The 22201-nt window shown below is 42.2% G+C and overlaps 21 non-coding genes across 21 annotated transcripts; all 21 read left to right on the forward strand.

Annotated features, from left to right (window-relative positions):
* The first annotated feature begins 832 nt into the window (after positions 1-832).
* On the forward strand, positions 833-904 carry TRNAW-CCA (transfer RNA tryptophan (anticodon CCA)). Its single transcript has one exon. It is a non-coding gene; the product is annotated as a tRNA-Trp (tRNA).
* Positions 905-1635: 731 nt separating this feature from the next.
* Positions 1636-1716, forward strand: TRNAL-AAG (transfer RNA leucine (anticodon AAG)). Its single transcript has one exon. It is a non-coding gene; the product is annotated as a tRNA-Leu (tRNA).
* A 2601-nt stretch (positions 1717-4317) lies between these two features.
* TRNAW-CCA (transfer RNA tryptophan (anticodon CCA)) lies at positions 4318-4389 on the forward strand. Its single transcript has one exon. It is a non-coding gene; the product is annotated as a tRNA-Trp (tRNA).
* Positions 4390-5119: 730 nt separating this feature from the next.
* Positions 5120-5201, forward strand: TRNAL-AAG (transfer RNA leucine (anticodon AAG)). Its single transcript has one exon. It is a non-coding gene; the product is annotated as a tRNA-Leu (tRNA).
* Positions 5202-7795: 2594 nt separating this feature from the next.
* On the forward strand, positions 7796-7867 carry TRNAW-CCA (transfer RNA tryptophan (anticodon CCA)). Its single transcript has one exon. It is a non-coding gene; the product is annotated as a tRNA-Trp (tRNA).
* Positions 7868-8598: 731 nt separating this feature from the next.
* On the forward strand, positions 8599-8679 carry TRNAL-AAG (transfer RNA leucine (anticodon AAG)). Its single transcript has one exon. It is a non-coding gene; the product is annotated as a tRNA-Leu (tRNA).
* An 856-nt stretch (positions 8680-9535) lies between these two features.
* Positions 9536-9607, forward strand: TRNAW-CCA (transfer RNA tryptophan (anticodon CCA)). The gene has a single exon. It is a non-coding gene; the product is annotated as a tRNA-Trp (tRNA).
* Positions 9608-10338: 731 nt separating this feature from the next.
* TRNAL-AAG (transfer RNA leucine (anticodon AAG)) lies at positions 10339-10420 on the forward strand. The gene has a single exon. It is a non-coding gene; the product is annotated as a tRNA-Leu (tRNA).
* An 855-nt stretch (positions 10421-11275) lies between these two features.
* On the forward strand, positions 11276-11347 carry TRNAW-CCA (transfer RNA tryptophan (anticodon CCA)). The gene has a single exon. It is a non-coding gene; the product is annotated as a tRNA-Trp (tRNA).
* A 731-nt stretch (positions 11348-12078) lies between these two features.
* Positions 12079-12160, forward strand: TRNAL-AAG (transfer RNA leucine (anticodon AAG)). The gene has a single exon. It is a non-coding gene; the product is annotated as a tRNA-Leu (tRNA).
* Positions 12161-13818: 1658 nt separating this feature from the next.
* On the forward strand, positions 13819-13900 carry TRNAL-AAG (transfer RNA leucine (anticodon AAG)). Its single transcript has one exon. It is a non-coding gene; the product is annotated as a tRNA-Leu (tRNA).
* An 855-nt stretch (positions 13901-14755) lies between these two features.
* On the forward strand, positions 14756-14827 carry TRNAW-CCA (transfer RNA tryptophan (anticodon CCA)). The gene has a single exon. It is a non-coding gene; the product is annotated as a tRNA-Trp (tRNA).
* A 731-nt stretch (positions 14828-15558) lies between these two features.
* On the forward strand, positions 15559-15640 carry TRNAL-AAG (transfer RNA leucine (anticodon AAG)). Its single transcript has one exon. It is a non-coding gene; the product is annotated as a tRNA-Leu (tRNA).
* Positions 15641-15871: 231 nt separating this feature from the next.
* Positions 15872-15953, forward strand: TRNAL-AAG (transfer RNA leucine (anticodon AAG)). The gene has a single exon. It is a non-coding gene; the product is annotated as a tRNA-Leu (tRNA).
* Positions 15954-17611: 1658 nt separating this feature from the next.
* TRNAL-AAG (transfer RNA leucine (anticodon AAG)) lies at positions 17612-17693 on the forward strand. Its single transcript has one exon. It is a non-coding gene; the product is annotated as a tRNA-Leu (tRNA).
* Positions 17694-17924: 231 nt separating this feature from the next.
* On the forward strand, positions 17925-18006 carry TRNAL-AAG (transfer RNA leucine (anticodon AAG)). The gene has a single exon. It is a non-coding gene; the product is annotated as a tRNA-Leu (tRNA).
* Positions 18007-18861: 855 nt separating this feature from the next.
* On the forward strand, positions 18862-18933 carry TRNAW-CCA (transfer RNA tryptophan (anticodon CCA)). Its single transcript has one exon. It is a non-coding gene; the product is annotated as a tRNA-Trp (tRNA).
* A 731-nt stretch (positions 18934-19664) lies between these two features.
* Positions 19665-19746, forward strand: TRNAL-AAG (transfer RNA leucine (anticodon AAG)). Its single transcript has one exon. It is a non-coding gene; the product is annotated as a tRNA-Leu (tRNA).
* An 855-nt stretch (positions 19747-20601) lies between these two features.
* TRNAW-CCA (transfer RNA tryptophan (anticodon CCA)) lies at positions 20602-20673 on the forward strand. The gene has a single exon. It is a non-coding gene; the product is annotated as a tRNA-Trp (tRNA).
* Positions 20674-21404: 731 nt separating this feature from the next.
* TRNAL-AAG (transfer RNA leucine (anticodon AAG)) lies at positions 21405-21486 on the forward strand. The gene has a single exon. It is a non-coding gene; the product is annotated as a tRNA-Leu (tRNA).
* A 231-nt stretch (positions 21487-21717) lies between these two features.
* TRNAL-AAG (transfer RNA leucine (anticodon AAG)) lies at positions 21718-21799 on the forward strand. The gene has a single exon. It is a non-coding gene; the product is annotated as a tRNA-Leu (tRNA).
* The last annotated feature ends 402 nt before the right edge of the window (positions 21800-22201 follow it).

Below are 22201 nucleotides of genomic sequence, written 5' to 3' on the forward strand. Positions count from 1 at the left end.
CTTCTGTGGATGAATAAACGTATCACGCCGTTTAAATACCGCTTCCTTATTTGCCACAGCGTGCAACTTATGTGGACATGGAAATGCACTTGTTTCATACTCATTTGATCTTTGAAAATGGAACAGTAACACAGAAAGTTAGAAAAGTAATGCAGGATGAAAAGAAGACTCAGCTTCAACATTTCACCCACCCTTCTTCCCCTTGTTGTTCCAAAAGAAGGAGAAAGGAAAAAAAAAAAAGACCTGAAGTCATTTTCAATTGTGCCCAAAAATGGGCAGCAGGATTCCTTTAGAACTCCATATGTGCATTCCGATTTCTCCTTGGATCAACAAGCTGTGTTACAATACCCACTTTAGATACTAAAGTGGCATAGTTTCCAGCTTTGCCACAAGAACATCGAGGCCATCCTCAAATACATCTACTGAATTCCATAAAACACCTTCTTTAGGAAGAGAATTTAACATCTTTCTTCTCACTTGAAAGAGGCCATAAATTGTCCTAAATATAAAGCTAGCAAAGAGTAAGTCACGTGGAGAATTCCACACCATGCACGATTCACCCCAGCATTTGCATGTTCCATTGTAATGTAATTAAACCGGTATGGCTTCACATGGCCACAAACACAGAAACTGGCTAGCTGGTGCGGTGCCTTTCTGTTTGGCTTTGCCTTCAATTACAGTGGTATTGTGCTGAAAAGAAAAGTACTTATTTTCTTTCCTCTTTAGGCTGAATATTTAATTTGTCAGAATCTATCTAATTTTATGTCGGTGGGGAAAAAAAAATTACCTTTGTTGGCTACTCTGTTGACGACCACGTCCACCTTTACAATGAGACCTTGTGGCGCAACGGTAGCGCGTCTGACTCCAGATCAGAAGGTTGCGTGTTCAAATCACGTCGGGGTCATGTTGCTTTTGCTTTAGAGAAGAGTAAGCACAGATCTCTTGTCATACCAGAGTTGGATAAAAAGCAGGCTTAGCATATATAATCCATATATCCTGTACTTGCGTTATTTCATTATGTTGATGGTCAAAACGGGAAAAGTCCTGCTCATCTACAGTAGGTAGATTTGACATGCTGCAGGATTCCTGATTGTTTCAAATGAATCCTGTGGATTTTAAACTAGGAGTCGGGAACCAAAAATAGAGTCCCCCTGTTCCTTTAGCGTGTCATTTTATGGGTTCCTCCTTTTTTTTTGCCTTACTCCCTTTTTGTCAAAACAGGTTAATGAATCGATTTCCTAGAGGCAGCATTTGAATGCTGAATACTGGAGGACAGCACTTTCCCTATGCTGGTGTTGAATTGTTATCTTTTGTTTGCACCTGTTGGTGGTCATTTGACACGCTAGCAGATTTCACCTGAATGTAAGATGAGGAACTTGCGCTTTAAACTCTTTCTGTGTGAGAATAAATAGAGGGGGATGTGTAATATTTTAGCATTGATCTAGTTTTCTTGTGTTTTTGCGGTCTTGTAGAGGTGAAGGCGTTCTAAATGACCTATGCCGCCAGCAGTGCTGCATGAGTGTGGAAAGATATTGTCGGGACTTGCAACCTTTTGACAAGAAAGAAAAGGAAATGATCAGAACGCTCCCAAATGGCGTGTGTGTTTTGAGTACGCAGCCACAAGGATTTTGCGCAGGTAGCGTGGCCGAGCGGTCTAAGGCGCTGGATTAAGGCTCCAGTCTCTTCGGGGCGTGGGTTCGAATCCCACCGCTGCCATCAGGCTCTTTTTTTTCTTCCAGCCTTCTGTGGATGAATAAACGTATCAGGCCGTTTAAATACCGCTTCCTTATTTGCCACAGCGTGCAACTTATGTGGACATGGAAATGCACTTGTTTCATACTCATTTGATCTTTGAAAATGGAACAGTAACACAGAAAGTTAGAAAAGTAATGCAGGATGAAAAGAAGACTCAGCTTCAACATTTCACCCACCCTTCTTCCCCTTGTTGTTCCAAAAGAAGGAGAAAGGAAAAAAAAAAAAAAAAACCTGAAGTCATTTTCAATTGTGCCCCAAAATGGGCAGCAGGATTCCTTTAGAACTCCATATGTGCATTCCGATTTCTCCTTGGATCAACAAGCTGTGTTACAATACCCACTTTAGATACTAAAGTGGCATAGTTTCCAGCTTTGCCACAAGAACATCGAGGCCATCCTCAAATACATCTACTGAATTCCATAAAACACCTTCTTTAGGAAGAGAATTTAACATCTTTCTTCTCACTTGAAAGAGGCCATAAATTGTCTTAAATATAAAGCTAGCAAAGAGTAAGTCACGTGGAGAATTCCACACCATGCACGATTCACCCCAGCATTTGCATGTTCCATTGTAATGTAATTAAACCGGTATGGCTTCACATGGCCACAAACACAGATACTGGCTAGCTGGTGCAGTGCCTTTCTGTTTGGCTTTGCCTTCAATTACAGTGGTATTGTGCTGAAAAGAAAAGTACTTATTTTCTTTCCTCTTCAGGCTGAATATTTAATTTGTCAGAATCTATCTAATTTTATGTCCGTGGGGGAAAAAAACCTACCTTTGTTGGCTACTCTGTTGACGACCACGTCCACCTTTACAATGAGACCTCGTGGCGCAACGGTAGCACGTCTGACTCCAGATCAGAAGGTTGCGTGTTCAAATACCGTCGGGGTCATGCTGCTTTTGCTTTGGAGAAGAGTAAGCACAGATCTCTTGTCATACCAGAGTTGGATAAAAAGCAGGCTTAGCATATATAATCCATATATCCCGTACTTGCGTTATTTCATTATGTTGATGGTCAAAACGGGAAAAGTCCTGCTCATCTACAGTAGGTAGATTTGACATGCTGCAGGATTCCTGATTGTTTCAAATGAAACCTGTGGATTTTAAACTAGGAGTCGGGAACCAAAAATAGAGTCCCCCTGTTCCTTTAGCGTGTCATTTTATGGGTTCCTCCTTTTTTTTGCTTTACTCCCTTTTTGTCAAAACAGGTTAATGAATCGATTTCCTAGAGGCAGCATTTGAATGCTGAATACTGGAGGACAGCACTTTCCCTATGCTGGTGTTGAATTGTTATCTTTTGTTTGCACCTGTTGGTGGTCATTTGACACGCTAGCAGATTTCACCTGAATGTAAGATGAGGAACTTGCGCTTTAAACTCTTTCTGTGTGAGAATAAATAGAGGGGGATGTGTAATATTTTAGCATTGATCTAGTTTTCTTGTGTTTTTGCGGTCTTGTAGAGGTGAAGGCGTTCTAAATGACCTATGCCGCCAGCAGTGCTGCATGAGTGTGGAAAGATATTGTCGGGACTTGCAACCTTTTGACAAGAAACAAAAGGAAATGATCAGCACGCTCCCAAATGGCGTGCGTGTTTTGAGTACGCAGCCACAGGGATTTTGCGCAGGTAGCAGGGCCGAGCGGTCTAAGGCGCTGGATTAAGGCTCCAGTCTCTTCGGGGGCGTGGATTCGAATCCCACCGCTGCCATCAGGCTCTTTTTTTCTTCCAGCCTTCTGTGGATGAATAAACGTATCACGCCAATTAAATACCGCTTCCTTATTTGCCACAACGTGCAATTTATGTGGACATGGAAATGCACTTGTTTCATACTCATTTGATCTTTGAAAATGGAACAGTAACACAGAAAGTTAGAAAAGTAATGCAGGATGAAAAGAAGACTCAGCTTCAACATTTCACCCACCCTTCTTCCCCTTGTTGTTCCAAAAGAAGGAGAAAGGAAAAAAAAAAAAAAGACCTGAAGTCATTTTCAATTGTGCCCCAAATTGGGCAGCAGGATTCCTTTAGAACTCCATATGTGCATTCCGATTTCTCCTTGGATCAACAAGCTGTGTTACAATACCCACTTTAGATACTAAAGTGGCATAGTTTCCAGCTTTGCCACAAGAACATCGAGGCCATCCTCAAATACATCTACTGAATTCCATAAAACACCTTCTTTAGGAAGAGAATTTAACATCTTTCTTCTCACTTGAAAGAGGCCATAAATTGTCCTAAATATAAAGCTAGCAAAGAGTAAGTCACGTGGAGAATTCCACACCATGCACGATTCACCCCAGCATTTGCATGTTCCATTGTAATGTAATTAAACCGGTATGGCTTCACATGGCCACAAACACAGAAACTGGCTAGCTGGTGCGGTGCCTTTCTGTTTGGCTTTGCCTTCAATTACAGTGGTATTGTGCTGAAAAGAAAAGTACTTATTTTCATTCCTCTTTAGGCTGAATATTTAATTTGTCAGAATCGATCTAATTTTATGTCGGTGGGGGAAAAAAAACCTACCTTTGTTGGCTACTCTGTTGACGACCACGTCCACCTTTACAATGAGACCTCGTGGCGCAACGGAAGCGCGTCTGACTCCAGATCAGAAGGTTGTGTGTTCAAATCACGTCGGGGTCATGCTGCTTTTGCTTTGGAGAAGAGTAAGCACAGATCTCTTGTCATACCAGAGTTGGATAAAAAGCAGGCTTAGCATATATAATCCATATATCCCGTACTTGCGTTATTTCATTATGTTGATGGTCAAAACAGGAAAAGTCCTGCTCATCTACAGTAGATAGATTTGACATGCTGCAGGATTCCTGATTGTTTCAAATGAATCCTGTGGATTTTAAACTAGGAGTCGGGAACCAAAAATCGAGTCCCCCTGTTCATTTAGCGTGTCATTTTATGGGTTCCTCCTTTTTTTTGCTTTACTCCCTTTTTGTCAAAACAGGTTAATGAATCGATTTCCTAGAGGCAGCATTTGAATGCTGAATACTGGAGGACAGCACTTTCCCTATGCTGGTGTTGAATTGTTATCTTTTGTTTGCACCTGTTGGTGGTCATTTGACACGCTAGCAGATTTCACCTGAATGTAACATGAGGAACTTGCGCTTTAAACTCTTTCTGTGTGAGAATAAATAGAGGGGGATGTGTAATATTTTAGCATTGATCTAGTTTTCTTGTGTTTTTGCAGTCTTGTAGAGGTGAAGGCGTTCTAAATGACCTATGCCGCCAGCAGTGCTGCATGAGTGTGGAAAGATATTGTCGGGACTTGCAACCTTTTGACAAGAAAGAAAAGGAAATGATGAGAACGCTCCCAAATGGCGTGCGTGTTTTGAGTACGCAGCCACAGTAATTTTGCGCAGGTAGCGTGGCCGAGCGGTCTAAGGCGCTGGATTAAGGCTCCAGTCTCTTCGGGGGCGTGGGTTCGAATCCCACCGCTGCCATCAGGCTCTTTTTTTCTTCCAGCCTTCTGTGGATGAATAAACGTATCACGCCGTTAAAATACCGCTTCCTTATTTGCCACAGCGTGCAACTTATGTGGACATGGAAATGCACTTGTTGCATACTCATTTGATCTTTGAAAATGGAACAGTAACACAGAAAGTTAGAAAAGTAATGCAGGATGAAAAGAAGACTCAGCTTCAACATTTCACCCACCCTTCTTCCCCTTGTTGTTCCAAAAGAAGGAGAAAGGAAAAAAAGAAAGACCTGAAGTCATTTTCAATTGTGCCCCAAGTTGGGCAGCAGGATTCCTTTAGAACTCCATATGTGCATTCCGATTTCTCCTTGGATCAACAAGCTGTGTTACAATACCCACTTTAGATACTAAAGTGGCATAGTTTCCAGCTTTGCCACAAGAACATCGAGGCCATCCTCAAATACATCTACTGAATTCCATAAAACACCTTCTTTAGGAAGAGAATTTAACATCTTTCTTCTCACTTGAAAGAGGCCATAAATTGTCCTAAATATAAAGCTAGCAAAGAGTAAGTCACGTGGAGAATTCCACACCATGCACGATTCACCCCAGCATTTGCATGTTCCATTGTAATGTAATTAAACCGGTATGGCTTCACATGGCCACAAACACAGATACTGGCTAGCTGGTGCAGTGCCTTTCTGTTTGGCTTTGCCTTCAATTACAGTGGTATTGTGCTGAAAAGAAAAGTACTTATTTTCTTTCCTCTTTAGGCTGAATATTTAATTTGTCAGAATCTATCTAATTTTATGTCCGTGGGGGAAAAAAACCTACCTTTGTTGGCTACTCTGTTGACGACCACGTCCACCTTTACAATGAGACCTCGTGGCGCAACGGTAGCGCGTCTGACTCCAGATCAGAAGGTTGCGTGTTCAAATACCGTCGGGGTCATGCTGCTTTTGCTTTGGAGAAGAGTAAGCACAGATCTCTTGTCATACCAGAGTTGGATAAAAAGCAGGCTTAGCATATATAATCCATATATCCCGTACTTGCGTTATTTCATTATGTTGATGGTCAAAACGGGAAAAGTCCTGCTCATCTACAGTAGGTAGATTTGACATGCTGCAGGATTCCTGATTGTTTCAAATGAAACCTGTGGATTTTAAACTAGGAGTCGGGAACCAAAAATAGAGTCCCCCTGTTCCTTTAGCGTGTCATTTTATGGGTTCCTCCTTTTTTTTGCTTTACTCCCTTTTTGTCAAAACAGGTTAATGAATCGATTTCCTAGAGGCAGCATTTGAATGCTGAATACTGGAGGACAGCACTTTCCCTATGCTGGTGTTGAATTGTTATCTTTTGTTTGCACCTGTTGGTGGTCATTTGACACGCTAGCAGATTTCACCTGAATGTAAAATGAGGAACTTGCGCTTTAAACTCTTTCTGTGTGAGAATAAATAGAGGGGGATGTGTAATATTTTAGCATTGATCTAGTTTTCTTGTGTTTTTGCGGTCTTGTAGAGGTGAAGGCGTTCTAAATGACCTATGCCGCCAGCAGTGCTGCATGAGTGTGGAAAGATATTGTCGGGACTTGCAACCTTTTGACAAGAAAGAAAAGGAAATGATCAGCACACTCCCAAATGGCGTGCGTGTTTTGAGTACGCAGCCACAGGGATTTTGCGCAGGTAACGTGGCCGAGCGGTCTAAGGCGCTGGATTAAGGCTCCAGTCTCTTCGGGGGCGTGGGTTCGAATCCCACCGCTGCCATCAGGCTCTTTTTTTCTTCCAGCCTTCTGTGGATGAATAAACGTATCACGCCGTTTAAATACCGCTTCCTTATTTGCCACAGCGTGCAACTTATGTGGACATGGAAATGCACTTGTTTCATACTCATTTGATCTTTGAAAATGGAACAGTAACACAGAAAGTTAGAAAAGTAATGCAGGATGAAAAGAAGACTCAGCTTCAACATTTCACCCACCCTTCTTCCCCTTGTGGTTCCAAAAGAAGGAGAAAGGAAAAAAAAAAAAAGACCTGAAGTCATTTTCAATTGTGCCCAAAAATGGGCAGCAGGATTCCTTTAGAACTCCATATGTGCATTCCGATTTCTCCTTGGATCAACAAGCTGTGTTACAATACCCACTTTAGATACTAAAGTGGCATAGTTTCCAGCTTTGCCACAAGAACATCGAGGCCATCCTCAAATACATCTACTGAATTCCATAAAACACCTTCTTTAGGAAGAGAATTTAACATCTTTCTTCTCACTTGAAAGAGGCCATAAATTGTCCTAAATATAAAGCTAGCAAAGAGTAAGTCACGTGGAGAATTCCACACCATGCACGATTCACCCCAGCATTTGCATGTTCCATTGTAATGTAATTAAACCGGTATGGCTTCACATGGCCACAAACACAGAAACTGGCTAGCTGGTGCGGTGCCTTTCTGTTTGGCTTTGCCTTCAATTACAGTGGTATTGTGCTGAAAAGAAAAGTACTTATTTTCTTTCCTCTTTAGGCTGAATATTTAATTTGTCAGAATCTATCTAATTTTATGTCGGTGGGGAAAAAAAAATTACCTTTGTTGGCTACTCTGTTGACGACCACGTCCACCTTTACAATGAGACCTCGTGGCGCAACGGTAGCGCGTCTGACTCCAGATCAGAAGGTTGCGTGTTCAAATCACGTCGGGGTCATGTTGCTTTTGCTTTAGAGAAGAGTAAGCACAGATCTCTTGTCATACCAGAGTTGGATAAAAAGCAGGCTTAGCATATATAATCCATATATCCTGTACTTGCGTTATTTCATTATGTTGATGGTCAAAACGGGAAAAGTCCTGCTCATCTACAGTAGGTAGATTTGACATGCTGCAGGATTCCTGATTGTTTCAAATGAATCCTGTGGATTTTAAACTAGGAGTCGGGAACCAAAAATAGAGTCCCCCTGTTCCTTTAGCGTGTCATTTTATGGGTTCCTCCTTTTTTTTTGCCTTACTCCCTTTTTGTCAAAACAGGTTAATGAATCGATTTCCTAGAGGCAGCATTTGAATGCTGAATACTGGAGGACAGCACTTTCCCTATGCTGGTGTTGAATTGTTATCTTTTGTTTGCACCTGTTGGTGGTCATTTGACACGCTAGCAGATTTCACCTGAATGTAACATGAGGAACTTGCGCTTTAAACTCTTTCTGTGTGAGAATAAATAGAGGGGGATGTGTAATATTTTAGCATTGATCTAGTTTTCTTGTGTTTTTGCGGTCTTGTAGAGGTGAAGGCGTTCTAAATGACCTATGCCGCCAGCAGTGCTGCATGAGTGTGGAAAGATATTGTCGGGACTTGCAACCTTTTGACAAGAAAGAAAAGGAAATTATCAGAACGCTCCCAAATGGCGTGTGTGTTTTGAGTACGCAGCCACAGGGATTTTGCGCAGGTAGCGTGGCCGAGCGGTCTAAGGCGCTGGATTAAGGCTCCAGTCTCTTCGGGGCGTGGGTTCGAATCCCACCGCTGCCATCAGGCTCTTTTTTTTCTTCCAGCCTTCTGTGGATGAATAAACGTATCAGGCCGTTTAAATACCGCTTCCTTATTTGCCACAGCGTGCAACTTATGTGGACATGGAAATGCACTTGTTTCATACTCATTTGATCTTTGAAAATGGAACAGTAACACAGAAAGTTAGAAAAGTAATGCAGGATGAAAAGAAGACTCAGCTTCAACATTTCACCCACCCTTCTTCCCCTTGTTGTTCCAAAAGAAGGAGAAAGGAAAAAAAGAAAGACCTGAAGTCATTTTCAATTGTGCCCCAAGTTGGGCAGCAGGATTCCTTTAGAACTCCATATGTGCATTCCGATTTCTCCTTGGATCAACAAGCTGTGTTACAATACCCACTTTAGATACTAAAGTGGCATAGTTTCCAGCTTTGCCACAAGAACATCGAGGCCATCCTCAAATACATCTACTGAATTCCATAAAACACCTTCTTTAGGAAGAGAATTTAACATCTTTCTTCTCACTTGAAAGAGGCCATAAATTGTCCTAAATATAAAGCTAGCAAAGAGTAAGTCACGTGGAGAATTCCACACCATGCACGATTCACCCCAGCATTTGCATGTTCCATTGTAATGTAATTAAACCGGTATGGCTTCACATGGCCACAAACACAGAAACTGGCTAGCTGGTGCAGTGCCTTTCTGTTTGGCTTTGCCTTCAATTACAGTGGTATTGTGCTGAAAAGAAAAGTACTTATTTTCTTTCCTCTTTAGGCTGAATATTTAATTTGTCAGAATCTATCTAATTTTATGTCGGTGGGGGAAAAAAAACCTACCTTTGTTGGCTACTCTGTTGATGACCACGTCCACCTTTACAATGAGACCTCGTGGCGCAACGGTAGCGCGTCTGACTCCAGATCAGAAGGTTGCGTGTTCAAATCACGTCGGGGTCATGCTGCTTTTGCTTTGGAGAAGAGTAAGCACAGATCTCTTGTCATACCAGAGTTGGATAAAAAGCAGGCTTAGCATATATAATCCATATATCCCGTACTTGCGTTATTTCATTATGTTGATGGTCAAAACGGGAAAAGTCCTGCTCATCTACAGTAGGTAGATTTGACATGCTGCAGGATTCCTGATTGTTTCAAATGAATCCTGTGGATTTTAAAATAGGAGTCGGGAACCAAAAATAGAGTCCCCCTGTTCCTTTAGCGTGTCATTTTATGGGTTCCTCCTTTTTTTTTGCTTTACTAACTTTTTGTCAAAACAGGTTAATGAATCGATTTCCTAGAGGCAGCATTTGAATGCTGAATACTGGAGGACAGCACTTTCCCTATGCTGGTGTTGAATTGTTATCTTTTGTTTGCACCTGTTGGTGGTCATTTGACATGCTAGCAGATTTCACCTGAATGTAAAATGAGGAACTTGCGCTTTAAACTCTTTCTGTGTGAGAATAAATAGAGGGGGATGTGTAATATTTTAGCATTGATCTAGTTTTCTTGTGTTTTTGCGGTCTTGTAGAGGTGAAGGCGTTCTAAATGACCTATGCCGCCAGCAGTGCTGCATGAGTGTGGAAAGATATTGTCGGGACTTGCAACCTTTTGACAAGAAAGAAAATGAAATGATCAGAACGCTCCCAAATGGCGTGCGTGTTTTGAGTACGCAGCCACAAGGATTTTCCGCAGGTAGCGTGGCCGAGCGGTCTAAGGCGCTGGATTAAGGCTCCAGTCTCTTCGGGGGCGTGGGTTCGAATCCCACCGCTGCCATCAGGCTCTTTTTTTCTTCCAGCCTTCTGTGGATGAATAAACGTATCACGCCGTTTAAATACCGCTTCCTTATTTGCCACAACGTGCAACTTATGTGGACATGGAAATGCACTTGTTGCATACTCATTTGATCTTTGAAAATGGAACAGTAACACAGAAAGTTAGAAAAGTAATGCAGGATGAAAAGAAGACTCAGCTTCAACATTTCACCCACCTTTCTTCCCCTTGTTGTTCCAAAAGAAGGAGAAAGGAAAAAAAGAAAGACCTGAAGTCATTTTCAATTGTGCCCCAAGTTGGGCAGCAGGATTCCTTTAGAACTCCATATGTGCATTCCGATTTCTCCTTGGATCAACAAGCTGTGTTACAATACCCACTTTCGATACTAAAGTGGCATAGTTTCCAGCTTTGCCACAAGAACATCGAGGCCATCCTCAAATACATCTACTGAATTCCATAAAACACCTTCTTTAGGAAGAGAATTTAACATCTTTCTTCTCACTTGAAAGAGGCCATAAATTGTCCTAAATATAAAGCTAGCAAAGAGTAAGTCACGTGGAGAATTCCACACCATGCACGATTCACCCCAGCATTTGCATGTTCCATTGTAATGTAATTAAACCGGTATGGCTTCACATGGCCACAAACACAGAAACTGGCTAGCTGGTGCAGTGCCTTTCTGTTTGGCTTTGCCTTCAATTACAGTGGTATTGTGCTGAAAAGAAAAGTACTTATTTTCTTTCCTCTTTAGGCTGAATATTTAATTTGTCAGAATCTATCTAATTTTATGTCGGTGGGGGAAAAAAAACCTACCTTTGTTGGCTACTCTGTTGATGACCACGTCCACCTTTACAATGAGACCTCGTGGCGCAACGGTAGCGCGTCTGACTCCAGATCAGAAGGTTGCGTGTTCAAATCACGTCGGGGTCATGCTGCTTTTGCTTTGGAGAAGAGTAAGCACAGATCTCTTGTCATACCAGAGTTGGATAAAAAGCAGGCTTAGCATATATAATCCATATATCCCGTACTTGCGTTATTTCATTATGTTGATGGTCAAAACGGGAAAAGTCCTGCTCATCTACAGTAGGTAGATTTGACATGCTGCAGGATTCCTGATTGTTTCAAATGAATCCTGTGGATTTTAAAATAGGAGTCGGGAACCAAAAATAGAGTCCCCCTGTTCCTTTAGCGTGTCATTTTATGGGTTCCTCCTTTTTTTTTGCTTTACTAACTTTTTGTCAAAACAGGTTAATGAATCGATTTCCTAGAGGCAGCATTTGAATGCTGAATACTGGAGGACAGCACTTTCCCTATGCTGGTGTTGAATTGTTATCTTTTGTTTGCACCTGTTGGTGGTCATTTGACATGCTAGCAGATTTCACCTGAATGTAAAATGAGGAACTTGCGCTTTAAACTCTTTCTGTGTGAGAATAAATAGAGGGGGATGTGTAATATTTTAGCATTGATCTAGTTTTCTTGTGTTTTTGCGGTCTTGTAGAGGTGAAGGCGTTCTAAATGACCTATGCCGCCAGCAGTGCTGCATGAGTGTGGAAAGATATTGTCGGGACTTGCAACCTTTTGACAAGAAAGAAAATGAAATGATCAGAACGCTCCCAAATGGCGTGCGTGTTTTGAGTACGCAGCCACAAGGATTTTCCGCAGGTAGCGTGGCCGAGCGGTCTAAGGCGCTGGATTAAGGCTCCAGTCTCTTCGGGGGCGTGGGTTCGAATCCCACCGCTGCCATCAGGCTCTTTTTTTCTTCCAGCCTTCTGTGGATGAATAAACGTATCACGCCGTTTAAATACCGCTTCCTTATTTGCCACAACGTGCAACTTATGTGGACATGGAAATGCACTTGTTGCATACTCATTTGATCTTTGAAAATGGAACAGTAACACAGAAAGTTAGAAAAGTAATGCAGGATGAAAAGAAGACTCAGCTTCAACATTTCACCCACCCTTCTTCCCCTTGTTGTTCCAAAAGAAGGAGAAAGGAAAAAAAGAAAGACCTGAAGTCATTTTCAATTGTGCCCCAAGTTGGGCAGCAGGATTCCTTTAGAACTCCATATGTGCATTCCGATTTCTCCTTGGATCAACAAGCTGTGTTACAATACCCACTTTCGATACTAAAGTGGCATAGTTTCCAGCTTTGCCACAAGAACATCGAGGCCATCCTCAAATACATCTACTGAATTCCATAAAACACCTTCTTTAGGAAGAGAATTTAACATCTTTCTTCTCACTTGAAAGAGGCCATAAATTGTCCTAAATATAAAGCTAGCAAAGAGTAAGTCACGTGGAGAATTCCACACCATGCACGATTCACCCCAGCATTTGCATGTTCCATTGTAATGTAATTAAACCGGTATGGCTTCACATGGCCACAAACACAGAAACTGGCTAGCTGGTGCAGTGCCTTTCTGTTTGGCTTTGCCTTCAATTACAGTGGTATTGTGCTGAAAAGAAAAGTACTTATTTTCTTTCCTCTTTAGGCTGAATATTTAATTTGTCAGAATCTATCTAATTTTATGTCGGTGGGGGAAAAAAAACCTACCTTTGTTGGCTACTCTGTTGATGACCACGACCACCTTTACAATGAGACCTCGTGGCGCAACGGTAGCGCGTCTGACTCCAGATCAGCAGGTTGCGTGTTCAAATCACGTCGGGGTCATGCTGCTTTTGCTTTGGAGAAGAGTAAGCACAGATCTCTTGTCATACCAGAGTTGGATAAAAAGCAGGCTTAGCATATATAATCCATATATCCCGTACTTGCGTTATTTCATTATGTTGATGGTCAAAACGGGAAAAGTCCTGCTCATCTACAGTAGGTAGATTTGACATGCTGCAGGATTCCTGATTGTTTCAAATGAATCCTGTGGATTTTAAAATAGGAGTCGGGAACCAAAAATAGAGTCCCCCTGTTCCTTTAGCGTGTCATTTTATGGGTTCCTCCTTTTTTTTTGCTTTACTAACTTTTTGTCAAAACAGGTTAATGAATCGATTTCCTAGAGGCAGCATTTGAATGCTGAATACTGGAGGACAGCACTTTCCCTATGCTGGTGTTGAATTGTTATCTTTTGTTTGCACCTGTTGGTGGTCATTTGACATGCTAGCAGATTTCACCTGAATGTAACATGAGGAACTTGCGCTTTAAACTCTTTCTGTGTGAGAATAAATAGAGGGGGATGTGTAATATTTTAGCATTGATCTAGTTTTCTTGTGTTTTTGCGGTCTTGTAGAGGTGAAGGCGTTCTAAATGACCTATGCCGCCAGCAGTGCTGCATGAGTGTGGAAAGATATTGTCGGGACTTGCAACCTTTTGACAAGAAAGAAAATGAAATGATCAGAACGCTCCCAAATGGCGTGCGTGTTTTGAGTACGCAGCCACAAGGATTTTGCGCAGGTAGCGTGGCCGAGCGGTCTAAGGCGCTGGATTAAGACTCCAGTCTCTTCGGGGGCGTGGGTTCGAATCCCACCGCTGCCATCAGGCTCTTTTTTTCTTCCAGCCTTCTGTGGATGAATAAACGTATCACGCCGTTTAAATACCGCTTCCTTATTTGCCACAACGTGCAACTTATGTGGACATGGAAATGCACTTGTTGCATACTCATTTGATCTTTGAAAATGGAACAGTAACACAGAAAGTTAGAAAAGTAATGCAGGATGAAAAGAAGACTCAGCTTCAACATTTCACCCACCCTTCTTCCCCTTGTTGTTCCAAAAGAAGGAGAAAGGAAAAAAAGAAAGACCTGAAGTCATTTTCAATTGTGCCCCAAGTTGGGCAGCAGGATTCCTTTAGAACTCCATATGTGCATTCCGATTTCTCCTTGGATCAACAAGCTGTGTTACAATACCCACTTTAGATACTAAAGTGGCATAGTTTCCAGCTTTGCCACAAGAACATCGAGGCCATCCTCAAATACATCTACTGAATTCCATAAAACACCTTCTTTAGGAAGAGAATTTAACATCTTTCTTCTCACTTGAAAGAGGCCATAAATTGTCCTAAATATAAAGCTAGCAAAGAGTAAGTCACGTGGAGAATTCCACACCATGCACGATTCACCCCAGCATTTGCATGTTCCATTGTAATGTAATTAAACCGGTATGGCTTCACATGGCCACAAACACAGAAACTGGCTAGCTGGTGCGGTGCCTTTCTGTTTGGCTTTGCCTTCAATTACAGTGGTATTGTGCTGAAAAGAAAAGTACTTATTTTCTTTCCTCTTTAGGCTGAATATTTAATTTGTCAGAATCTATCTAATTTTATGTCGGTGGGGGGAAAAAAACCTACCTTTGTTGGCTACTCTGTTGATGACCACGTCCACCTTTACAATGAGACCTCGTGGCGCAACGGTAGCGCGTCTGACTCCAGATCAGAAGGTTGCGTGTTCAAATCACGTCGGGGTCATGCTGCTTTTGCTTTGGAGAAGAGTAAGCACAGATCTCTTGTCATACCAGAGTTGGATAAAAAGCAGGCTTAGCATATATAATCCATATATCCCGTACTTGCGTTATTTCATTATGTTGATGGTCAAAACGGGAAAAGTCCTGCTCATCTACAGTAGGTAGATTTGACATGCTGCAGGATTCCTGATTGTTTCAAATGAATCCTGTGGATTTTAAAATAGGAGTCGGGAACCAAAAATAGAGTCCCCCTGTTCCTTTAGCGTGTCATTTTATGGGTTCCTCCTTTTTTTTTGCTTTACTAACTTTTTGTCAAAACAGGTTAATGAATCGATTTCCTAGAGGCAGCATTTGAATGCTGAATACTGGAGGACAGCACTTTCCCTATGCTGGTGTTGAATTGTTATCTTTTGTTTGCACCTGTTGGTGGTCATTTGACATGCTAGCAGATTTCACCTGAATGTAAAATGAGGAACTTGCGCTTTAAACTCTTTCTGTGTGAGAATAAATAGAGGGGGATGTGTAATATTTTAGCATTGATCTAGTTTTCTTGTGTTTTTGCGGTCTTGTAGAGGTGAAGGCGTTCTAAATGACCTATGCTGCCAGCAGTGCTGCATGAGTGTGGAAAGATATTGTCGGGACTTGCAACCTTTTGACAAGAAAGAAAATGAAATGATCAGAACGCTCCCAAATGGCGTGCGTGTTTTGAGTACGCAGCCACAGGGATTTTGCGCAGGTAGCGTGGCCGAGCGGTCTAAGGCGCTGGATTAAGGCTCCAGTCTCTTCGGGGGCGTGGGTTCGAATCCCACCGCTGCCATCAGGCTCTTTTTTTCTTCCAGCCTTCTGTGGATGAATAAACGTATCACGCCGTTTAAATACCGCTTCCTTATTTGCCACAACGTGCAACTTATGTGGACATGGAAATGCACTTGTTGCATACTCATATTGTCGGGACTTGCAACCTTTTGACAAGAAAGAAAATGAAATGATCAGAACGCTCCCAAATGGCGTGCGTGTTTTGAGTACGCAGCCACAGGGATTTTGCGCAGGTAGCGTGGCCGAGCGGTCTAAGGCGCTGGATTAAGGCTCCAGTCTCTTCGGGGGCGTGGGTTCGAATCCCACCGCTGCCATCAGGCTCTTTTTTTCTTCCAGCCTTCTGTGGATGAATAAACGTATCACGCCGTTTAAATACCGCTTCCTTATTTGCCACAACGTGCAACTTATGTGGACATGGAAATGCACTTGTTGCATACTCATTTGATCTTTGAAAATGGAACAGTAACACAGAAAGTTAGAAAAGTAATGCAGGATGAAAAGAAGACTCAGCTTCAACATTTCACCCACCCTTCTTCCCCTTGTTGTTCCAAAAGAAGGAGAAAGGAAAAAAAGAAAGACCTGAAGTCATTTTCAATTGTGCCCCAAGTTGGGCAGCAGGATTCCTTTAGAACTCCATATGTGCATTCCGATTTCTCCTTGGATCAACAAGCTGTGTTACAATACCCACTTTAGATACTAAAGTGGCATAGTTTCCAGCTTTGCCACAAGAACATCGAGGCCATCCTCAAATACATCTACTGAATTCCATAAAATACCTTCTTTAGGAAGAGAATTTAACATCTTTCTTCTCACTTGAAAGAGGCCATAAATTGTCCTAAATATAAAGCTAGCAAAGAGTAAGTCACGTGGAGAATTCCACACCATGCACGATTCACCCCAGCATTTGCATGTTCCATTGTAATGTAATTAAACCGGTATGGCTTCACATGGCCACAAACACAGAAACTGGCTAGCTGGTGCAGTGCCTTTCTGTTTGGCTTTGCCTTCAATTACAGTGGTATTGTGCTGAAAAGAAAAGTACTTATTTTCTTTCCTCTTTAGGCTGAATATTTAATTTGTCAGAATCTATCTAATTTTATGTCGGTGGGGGAAAAAAAACCTACCTTTGTTGGCTACTCTGTTGACGACCACGTCCACCTTTACAATGAGAACTCGTGGCGCAACGGTAGCGCGTCTGACTCCAGATCTGAAGGTTGTGTGTTCAAATCACGTCGGGGTCATGCTGCTTTTGCTTTGGAGAAGAGTAAGCACAGATCTCTTGTCATACCAGAGTTGGATAAAAAGCAGGCTTAGCATATATAATCCATATATCCCGTACTTGCGTTATTTCATTATGTTGATGGTCAAAACGGGAAAAGTCCTGCTCATCTACAGTAGGTAGATTTGACATGCTGCAGGATTCCTGATTGTTTCAAATGAATCCTGTGGATTTTAAAATAGGAGTCGGGAACCAAAAATAGAGTCCCCCTGTTCCTTTAGCGTGTCATTTTATGGGTTCCTCCTTTTTTTTTGCTTTACTAACTTTTTGTCAAAACAGGTTAATGAATCGATTTCCTAGAGGCAGCATTTGAATGCTGAATACTGGAGGACAGCACTTTCCCTATGCTGGTGTTGAATTGTTATCTTTTATTTGCACCTGTTGGTAGTCATTTGACATGCTAGCAGATTTCACCTGAATGTAAAATGAGGAACTTGCGCTTTAAACTCTTTCTGTGTGAGAATAAATAGAGGGGGATGTGTAATATTTTAGCATTGATCTAGTTTTCTTGTGTTTTTGCGGTCTTGTAGAGGTGAAGGCGTTCTAAATGACCTATGCCGCCAGCAGTGCTGCATGAGTGTGGAAAGATATTGTCGGGACTTGCAACCTTTTGACAAGAAAGAAAATGAAATGATCAGAACGCTCCCAAATGGCGTGCGTGTTTTGAGTACGCAGCCACAGGGATTTTGCGCAGGTAGCGTGGCCGAGTGGTCTAAGGCGCTGGATTAAGGCTCCAGTCTCTTCGGGGGCGTGGGTTCGAATCCCACCGCTGCCATCAGGCTCTTTTTTTCTTCCAGCCTTCTGTGGATGAATAAACGTATCACGCCGTTTAAATACCGCTTCCTTATTTGCCACAACGTGCAACTTATGTGGACATGGAAATGCACTTGTTGCATACTCATATTGTCGGGACTTGCAACCTTTTGACAAGAAAGAAAATGAAATGATCAGAACGCTCCCAAATGGCGTGCGTGTTTTGAGTACGCAGCCACAGGGATTTTGCGCAGGTAGCGTGGCCGAGCGGTCTAAGGCGCTGGATTAAGGCTCCAGTCTCTTCGGGGGCGTGGGTTCGAATCCCACCGCTGCCATCAGGCTCTTTTTTTCTTCCAGCCTTCTGTGGATGAATAAACGTATCACGCCGTTTAAATACCGCTTCCTTATTTGCCACAACGTGCAACTTATGTGGACATGGAAATGCACTTGTTGCATACTCATTTGATCTTTGAAAATGGAACAGTAACACAGAAAGTTAGAAAAGTAATGCAGGATGAAAAGAAGACTCAGCTTCAACATTTCACCCACCCTTCTTCCCCTTGTTGTTCCAAAAGAAGGAGAAAGGAAAAAAAGAAAGACCTGAAGTCATTTTCAATTGTGCCCCAAGTTGGGCAGCAGGATTCCTTTAGAACTCCATATGTGCATTCCGATTTCTCCTTGGATCAACAAGCTGTGTTACAATACCCACTTTAGATACTAAAGTGGCATAGTTTCCAGCTTTGCCACAAGAACATCGAGGCCATCCTCAAATACATCTACTGAATTCCATAAAATACCTTCTTTAGGAAGAGAATTTAACATCTTTCTTCTCACTTGAAAGAGGCCATAAATTGTCCTAAATATAAAGCTAGCAAAGAGTAAGTCACGTGGAGAATTCCACACCATGCACGATTCACCCCAGCATTTGCATGTTCCATTGTAATGTAATTAAACCGGTATGGCTTCACATGGCCACAAACACAGAAACTGGCTAGCTGGTGCAGTGCCTTTCTGTTTGGCTTTGCCTTCAATTACAGTGGTATTGTGCTGAAAAGAAAAGTACTTATTTTCTTTCCTCTTTAGGCTGAATATTTAATTTGTCAGAATCTATCTAATTTTATGTCGGTGGGGGAAAAAAAACCTACCTTTGTTGGCTACTCTGTTGACGACCACGTCCACCTTTACAATGAGACCTCGTGGCGCAACGGTAGCGCGTCTGACTCCAGATCTGAAGGTTGTGTGTTCAAATCACGTCGGGGTCATGCTGCTTTTGCTTTGGAGAAGAGTAAGCACAGATCTCTTGTCATACCAGAGTTGGATAAAAAGCAGGCTTAGCATATATAATCCATATATCCCGTACTTGCGTTATTTCATTATGTTGATGGTCAAAACGGGAAAAGTCCTGCTCATCTACAGTAGGTAGATTTGACATGCTGCAGGATTCCTGATTGTTTCAAATGAATCCTGTGGATTTTAAAATAGGAGTCGGGAACCAAAAATAGAGTCCCCCTGTTCCTTTAGCGTGTCATTTTATGGGTTCCTCCTTTTTTTTTGCTTTACTAACTTTTTGTCAAAACAGGTTAATGAATCGATTTCCTACAGGCAGCATTTGAATGCTGAATACTGGAGGACAGCACTTTCCCTATGCTGGTGTTGAATTGTTATCTTTTGTTTGCACCTGTTGGTGGTCATTTGACATGCTAGCAGATTTCACCTGAATGTAAAATGAGGAACTTGCGCTTTAAACTCTTTCTGTGTGAGAATAAATAGAGGGGGATGTGTAATATTTTAGCATTGATCTAGTTTTCTTGTGTTTTTGCGGTCTTGTAGAGGTGAAGGCGTTCTAAATGACCTATGCCGCCAGCAGTGCTGCATGAGTGTGGAAAGATATTGTCGGGACTTGCAACCTTTTGACAAGAAAGAAAATGAAATGATCAGAACGCTCCCAAATGGCGTGCGTGTTTTGAGTACGCAGCCACAAGGATTTTGCGCAGGTAGCGTGGCCGAGCGGTCTAAGGCGCTGGATTAAGACTCCAGTCTCTTCGGGGGCGTGGGTTCGAATCCCACCGCTGCCATCAGGCTCTTTTTTTCTTCCAGCCTTCTGTGGATGAATAAACGTATCACGCCGTTTAAATACCGCTTCCTTATTTGCCACAACGTGCAACTTATGTGGACATGGAAATGCACTTGTTGCATACTCATTTGATCTTTGAAAATGGAACAGTAACACAGAAAGTTAGAAAAGTAATGCAGGATGAAAAGAAGACTCAGCTTCAACATTTCACCCACCCTTCTTCCCCTTGTTGTTCCAAAAGAAGGAGAAAGGAAAAAAAGAAAGACCTGAAGTCATTTTCAATTGTGCCCCAAGTTGGGCAGCAGGATTCCTTTAGAACTCCATATGTGCATTCCGATTTCTCCTTGGATCAACAAGCTGTGTTACAATACCCACTTTAGATACTAAAGTGGCATAGTTTCCAGCTTTGCCACAAGAACATCGAGGCCATCCTCAAATACATCTACTGAATTCCATAAAACACCTTCTTTAGGAAGAGAATTTAACATCTTTCTTCTCACTTGAAAGAGGCCATAAATTGTCCTAAATATAAAGCTAGCAAAGAGTAAGTCACGTGGAGAATTCCACACCATGCACGATTCACCCCAGCATTTGCATGTTCCATTGTAATGTAATTAAACCGGTATGGCTTCACATGGCCACAAACACAGAAACTGGCTAGCTGGTGCAGTGCCTTTCTGTTTGGCTTTGCCTTCAATTACAGTGGTATTGTGCTGAAAAGAAAAGTACTTATTTTCTTTCCTCTTTAGGCTGAATATTTAATTTGTCAGAATCTATCTAATTTTATGTCGGTGGGGGAAAAAAAACCTACCTTTGTTGGCTACTCTGTTGATGACCACGTCCACCTTTACAATGAGACCTCGTGGCGCAACGGTAGCGCGTCTGACTCCAGATCAGAAGGTTGCGTGTTCAAATCACGTCGGGGTCATGCTGCTTTTGCTTTGGAGAAGAGTAAGCACAGATCTCTTGTCATACCAGAGTTGGATAAAAAGCAGGCTTAGCATATATAATCCATATATCCCGTACTTGCGTTATTTCATTATGTTGATGGTCAAAACGGGAAAAGTACTGCTCATCTACAGTAGGTAGATTTGACATGCTGCAGGATTCCTGATTGTTTCAAATGAATCCTGTGGATTTTAAAATAGGAGTCGGGAACCAAAAATAGAGTCCCCCTGTTCCTTTAGCGTGTCATTTTATGGGTTCCTCCTTTTTTTTTGCTTTACTAACTTTTTGTCAAAACAGGTTAATGAATCGATTTCCTAGAGGCAGCATTTGAATGCTGAATACTGGAGGACAGCACTTTCCCTATGCTGGTGTTGAATTGTTATCTTTTGTTTGCACCTGTTGGTGGTCATTTGACATGCTAGCAGATTTCACCTGAATGTAAAATGAGGAACTTGCGCTTTAAACTCTTTCTGTGTGAGAATAAATAGAGGGGGATGTGTAATATTTTAGCATTGATCTAGTTTTCTTGTGTTTTTGCGGTCTTGTAGAGGTGAAGGCGTTCTAAATGACCTATGCCGCCAGCAGTGCTGCATGAGTGTGGAAAGATATTGTCGGGACTTGCAACCTTTTGACAAGAAAGAAAATGAAATGATCAGAACGCTCCCAAATGGCGTGCGTGTTTTGAGTACGCAGCCACAGGGATTTTGCGCAGGTAGCGTGGCCGAGCGGTCTAAGGCGCTGGATTAAGGCTCCAGTCTCTTCGGGGGCGTGGGTTCGAATCCCACCGCTGCCATCAGGCTCTTTTTTTCTTCCAGCCTTCTGTGGATGAATAAACGTATCACGCCGTTTAAATACCGCTTCCTTATTTGCCACAACGTGCAACTTATGTGGACATGGAAATGCACTTGTTGCATACTCATATTGTCGGGACTTGCAACCTTTTGACAAGAAAGAAAATGAAATGATCAGAACGCTCCCAAATGGCGTGCGTGTTTTGAGTACGCAGCCACAGGGATTTTGCGCAGGTAGCGTGGCCGAGCGGTCTAAGGCGCTGGATTAAGGCTCCAGTCTCTTCGGGGGCGTGGGTTCGAATCCCACCGCTGCCATCAGGCTCTTTTTTTCTTCCAGCCTTCTGTGGATGAATAAACGTATCACGCCGTTTAAATACCGCTTCCTTATTTGCCACAACGTGCAACTTATGTGGACATGGAAATGCACTTGTTGCATACTCATTTGATCTTTGAAAATGGAACAGTAACACAGAAAGTTAGAAAAGTAATGCAGGATGAAAAGAAGACTCAGCTTCAACATTTCACCCACCCTTCTTCCCCTTGTTGTTCCAAAAGAAGGAGAAAGGAAAAAAAGAAAGACCTGAAGTCATTTTCAATTGTGCCCCAAGTTGGGCAGCAGGATTCCTTTAGAACTCCATATGTGCATTCCGATTTCTCCTTGGATCAACAAGCTGTGTTACAATACCCACTTTAGATACTAAAGTGGCATAGTTTCCA

The sequence above is a fragment of the Pelobates fuscus genome, chromosome 3 (genome assembly GCF_036172605.1).
Source record: "Pelobates fuscus isolate aPelFus1 chromosome 3, aPelFus1.pri, whole genome shotgun sequence".
NCBI lineage: Eukaryota > Metazoa > Chordata > Amphibia > Anura > Pelobatidae > Pelobates > Pelobates fuscus.